We start from the raw sequence: 6,000 nt of genomic DNA, 5'->3' as shown, positions 1-6,000 counted from the left end.
GCCAGCACGTGCTGCACGCCTGTGATCCCAGCACTCGGCAAACAGGAGGATCCCTGGGACTTGCCAGCCACTCTGGCTGAACTGGCTAATTCCAGGCTCAGTGAGAGACCCTGTCTCAAAGTACTAAGGTTGAGGGGCTGGGAGACGGCTCTGATGAAGTGCTTACCGTGCAAGCATGAGAACTCACAGAAATACCAGGTTGGCATGGTGACCTGCCTCTAATTCACCCTCAGCATCCCAGCAAGCCCCATGCAAATATCAGAGTGAGCTCTCTGAGAGACCACACCCCGTGTGCAAGACAGAAGATCAATTGTGGGTGATTTCCCATGTGAACCTCTGGCCTCAACATACACACATAAAAATGGAGGAAACATGCAGAGCAACTAAGGGAGAGACCCAACTTGTACCTGGCCTCCACATGTGTAGTCATGCTCAGAAGAAAGCCACAGTGAGTGAGCCCGCCTGTCAGCCGGCCATTCATCCTACTTAGTAGTGTCCCTCCACTAATAGAAACCAAGTAGAAAAATGTGGACTTCGAGTCAAACGGACTTATCACGTTGTTGGAAGGACCGTGCTGTTTGAGGCTGCAGTCCTCCCATATAGCCATTCTGAGCTTGGCGCTAGGTGCAGACCTCCCTCTCCCCAGCAGAGCCTCCCGCTCTCTGCCTGACCTCATCTGGAGAGTGTCTTTAGACATAGACACCCCTAACCACACTTGATATATGGCCCTTGACACAGCTTCCTGCTAGCTCACCCCTCCCTGCGCCTATAGATTAATTAGATACTGTGTTCCCGTTCCTATGATAGGAGCGTGCTGCTAAATGCAAAACAAGCATCCTTAAAGTGCTTGCTTCCAACCAATTATGAACCAATTATCTTGGAAGCCCCCCACCCACCCACTCCCCAAGGGCTATAGAGCCTTTGTTCTCCCTGAGTAAAGTTGAGCTAGTTTCTGGAGTGGTTCCCAGAGTGTTTGACCTTTGTCATGCTGACCGCCTTCCAAGCCCCTGTGCCTCATCTGCTCCTCCAGCCTTGATGGGCTGGTGGCCAACAGCCCCCCAGGGAAGAGGAGAGCCACGCCACATCAACTGCTCTAAATGCAGGCAAGATACTCCTACCACAGCCAAGATTGCTCTTGAGTGGAATATAGGGCGCTACCCACCTATTAAGCTTGGTGAGCTGGTCTAGATAAAGCCGCTCACGTAGAGCTGGGCACGTGACACACATGCAGTAAGCAGCATCGCCTGGCAGCGGTGCCTCTGGGGCAGTGACGCGATGCTTATGTGTTAAGATCCACCCAGCAGAGACAGGGAGAGAAACGAGCTTAGAGCACAGCTGGGAGGTTGTCTGCAGGTGGGACCCATGTAATGTGCCCATTACAGACTCTGTGCCATGCCAAGTTTCTCCCAGAGGGTGTCATAGACACGTGCTGTCTGATTTACTCCCTACAGCAGTAAAGCAAGTATGCCATTAGCCCCTTTACAACAGAGAGCGGAGGCCTGGGAAGCTATTCCTGCTCACTTAGCCAGTTAAGGATGAACCTAGGGCCAAGAAATGGTGGTTTAAGTTCAGGAGAGCAACAATGACAAACCCAGGACCTAAAGAGGCCAGGAGCCAAGTGTTGGGGTTCACACCTGCAATCCTAGCACTGAGGAGACTGAGGCAAGAGGACTCCTGCAAATCTAAGGCAGCCTGAGCTACAGTGAAACCTGTCTCAAAAAAAGAGGCTATCCCCGGGCATGGGCACGCTCACTTTCAATCCCAGCACTGGAGAGGCAGAGGCAGGCAGATCTCTGTGAGTTCTAAGCCTTTGTGGTCTATGTAATGAGTTCCTAGACAGCCAGGCCTACTTAGAGAGCCTCTGCTTAAAAAAAAAAAAAAAAGAAAAAAGAAAAGAAAAGAAAGAAAGAAAGAAAAAGAAAAAAGAGGCCGTGGGCCAAGAAGATGTCTCAGCAAGTTGACACCTTGGTCACTGCAACCTGACAACTTAAGTTTGTTTGCTTCCTGGAACCAACATGGTGAGAGGAGAGAAGCAACTCCAGCTGTACACAGGTCTACACACACACACACACACACACACACACACACCACACACACATACCACACCACACACATGGCTATATAGTAAGACCTTGTCTTAAAAACAAAATCAGACAGGTGTGGTGGCACTCCCCTTTAATCCCAGCACTCAGGTGGCAGAAGCAGGCAGATCGCTGTGAGTTCGAGGCCAGCCTGGTCTACAAAATGAGTCCAGGACAGCCAAGGTTAACACAGAGAAACCCTGTCTCAAACAAACAAACAACAAAACCAGAAACCCCTACTCTATTGGTTCAGAATGTAAAGGCACTTGCCACCAAGCTTGGTGATCTGAGTTCAATCCCCCCATGGTGGAAGGAAAGAAGCAACTCCCCAAAGTTGTCCTCTGACTTCCGCACAGACGCAGTGGCACGGTCATGCACATATATACGCACATACAAAACCTAATGTTTAAAAGGAGGTTTCGAAGAGCTCAAATGCCCGTGCTCATTTCAGTATAGTCAAGCCTTATTTCTGGTTCCCTTTTCACAGTTCCTTTTGCTCATTAAAAGAAAAGATTGGCCGGGCGTGGTGGCGCACACCTTTAATCCCAGCACTCAGGAGGCAGAGGCAGGTGGATCGCTGTGAATTGGGAGGCCAGCCTGGCCTACAAAGCAAGTCCAGGACAGCCAAGATAACATAGAGAGACCCTGTCTCGAAACTCCCCTCCCCCCACCCAAAAGGAAGAAAAATAAAAAGATTGAGAGCTGGAGAGATGGCTCAGACATTAAGAGCACTGGCTGCTCTTCCAAAGGTTCTGAGTTCAATTCTCAGCAACCACATGGTGGCTCTCATGCCCTCTTCTCACATACAGATGTATACGCAGGCAAAACATTGTATACATAATAATAAGTCTTTTAAAAAAAAAAGAAAGAAAAGATTGGGCAGGCAAAGGGGGCCCTAAGGAATGAAAATGTGAACAAGGAGAGCAGTGTACACAGCGGCTCCGGTGGGCCCACTGCTGGCACCTGCCAAGAGTGAGGGGACAGCACAGTATTTGGGCCTCAGCAAGGCAGGCAGGCTGTGTTGTGTGGCAAGGACAGCAACAGGGAAACAGATAGCAGGGCTTGAGCCAGCCCTGGCTGGGGGCAGTGGACTCAGCATCTCTCTGGTGCGCATGTGCAGCTGGCAGTGCCTAGGGCTCTTGGCAAATGCCCTGCTCTGTGCTTAGCCCTGCTGTCTCTAAACCCTTACTATTGTTAGACACTTGAAGCTGTCCTTCCCCGCCATGGGTTCTTAATCCTCTTTAAAGTGATATATTTATGCCTCAATAGGTCTGCGGTATTTATAGGGCAGGTCATGGACCATTGTCCCACTTGAAAACCCAACCAATATGAGGTTCCTTGGTCAGAGACTGTGTCAAGTTGTGTTTCATTCATAGAATTTCTTTTTCTTCTCCCTTCCCTCTGGGTACTGGAGATTGATCCTAGGACCTAACCCATGCTAGACAAGTGCTTAAACTGTCTCTTTCTCTCTCTCCTCCATCTCTGTCTCTGACAAGAGTCTCATTAAGGCCTTGAGCATATACTTTTCTGTGTCAGCCTCCTAAATGGCTGGGATTATAGGCCTGTATTGCCTTGAGAGTGCATGACTTCAGTGGGGTGGGGAGGATGGGGGGTGGGTAGTAGAGTGTGGGGATAATGGGGAGTGGAGGGTGGGGAGGATGGGGGTGGGGTGAGAGGATGGGGGGCTGGGGATGGGGGTGGGGAGGATGGGGAGTGGGGGGTAGGGAGGATGGGGGGTGGGGGTGGGGAGGATGGGGAGTGGAGGATAGGGAGGATGGGGGTTGGGGGTGGGAGGATGGGGGAGGTGGCGGATAGGGAGGATGGGGATGGAGGGTGGGGCGGCATTGGGGGTGGGGCGGGTGGGGCGGATGGGGGTGGGGAGGATGGGGCGTGGGGGGTCGAACTGGCTGTCTGGGGCTTGGCTGTGCTCGTCTGCGGGGCTTGGGGGTGGGGCTGCATGGGGCGTGTGGCTGGGGTGGCGGCTGGGGCGGGCTCGTGGGCGGTGAGTGGGGAGTGGGGGTAGGGGGTGGGGTGGGGAGTGGGGGATGGGGTGGGGTGGTGGGGTGAGGATGGGGGGCGGTGGGATGGGGGGGGGTTGGGGGGGTGAGGTCCCATACAGCATTGCGATCTCCCACTTTTCTCCAGCAGCTCTCAGCTTCCTAGGTGTGGGCCAGGAGTTAGCACCGGGTAACAGAGAGCTTCAGTGAGAACCCAGCCCAGGCAGATGAGGGTTAGCTGGGGAGGTCACAGTTCCAGGAGGGAACCCGGGAGAGTGCTGAGCAGTGCACGGTGACAGAGAATAAACAACACTGACTGACAGGTTGCAAATGTCATCTGGTTGATGAGTTCCTGGAGTGATGGAGGTAATGTAAATAAGCTGGAAGGGGAAGAGATACAGAAGAACTGACTTTCAAAGGCAGTAGAGGCCAGTTTGGTGGCACACTCCCGTAAACCCAGCACTCAGGAGGCAGAGGCAGGCAGATCGCTGTGAGTTCAAGGCCAGCCTGGTCTACAAAGCGAGTCCAGGGCAGCCAAGGGTACACAGAGAAACCCTGTCTCAAAAAAACCAAACAAAACCAAAAAAGCGGCAGTAGAGGACCTGGTAGAGGCAAGGCTTTCAAACCCCAGTGTGTTTGGGAGCCCTGGCAGGGCTTTCTGAGACAGCGTTGGGCGTCACCCCAAGCTTCCCGAGCCAGCTCACTGGGAGTGGACGCCTGCACATAGCACATCCCCAGAGGCTGCTGCTGTTTGGACCACGGGCGAATGGGAGCCGCGGTGATGCTCTTTATAATTAGGGGAGCGGGGCGGAGGCTCAGCGGCAACAGCGCTAGTTACACAAACCTGATGATCTGAGTTTGGTCCCCGGAACCCACAGAAAAAGCTGGATGCAGCGGTTTATGTCTGCGGGAGGTGGAGACAGGAGAACCTTCTGGAAATTACAGGAGTAGAAAGCAAAGCAGGGTAAGTGAGACCCTAACTCAGCAAGGCAGAAGAAGAGAACAAACCCCTGGGAAAGCCCTCTGACTCCACAGCCTGTACTCACACAGACACAAAATAATTAGCTAAATAAGTAAAAAAAAAAAAAAAAAAAAAAAAAAAAAACTATGGAGGCCAAGGGCCTGTGAGCTAGTACAGGTAGGTGGTTTGTCACCCACTTGGCTGTTGAAATCATGGAAATGCTGCCTGGGGACAAGTAGTGACATTACCGTAACACAGCAACAAGGACATGGCCTCAAAGGGACATACAGTAAAATATTTTATTTGTTTTTATCTACGTGGCATGTTTGTCTGTATGTGCACCATGTGGCTGCAGGTGCCTGCAGAGACCAGAAGAGGGCGTTGGATCCCCTGAAACGGGAATCGCAGGCAGTTGTGAACTGCTTTGTGTGGGTATTGGGGACCAAACCTATCTCTCCAGGAGAGTAGAGAGGACTCTTAACTGCTGCGCCATCTTCTCCAGCCCTGGGGCAGATGGTCTGAGGGAGAAAAGGAGTCGTTGAAAGCAACAGGGAGGCACAAGGAGAACTCCAGTGCAACCCTCAGACCCAGAGGGATGGGGGAGAGGTGGGAGGGGGAAAGGGGGGAGAGGTGAGGGAGAGGTACAGCGGGGGTGGGGAGAAGGGGAGAAGAGGTGGAAGGAGGTGGAGAGGTGGGGAGGAAGGTGGGGAGGGGGAAAAGGCAAGGGTTGGGGGAGGCACTTCACTAGTCCTTGAAAGAATGACAGTGGAAGTAGGGTTCCTACGTGGACACTGAATGGTGAGATTCAAAGAAACTGGGGTGTCAGGTGATGAAGGTCACTGAGAGATGAGGTCAGGCCTGAGCACATCCTCAACAACTCTCAAGTGAGCAATGCTTGAACGGTGGGGTTACAAGCATGCACTACCATGCCCGGCTTGAACAAACAAACGAATGAACAAGC

This window comes from Acomys russatus, chromosome 11 (assembly GCF_903995435.1).
Source record: "Acomys russatus chromosome 11, mAcoRus1.1, whole genome shotgun sequence".
NCBI classification, from domain to species: Eukaryota; Metazoa; Chordata; class Mammalia; order Rodentia; family Muridae; genus Acomys; species Acomys russatus.
Note: the sequence above shows the minus strand (reverse complement) of the source record.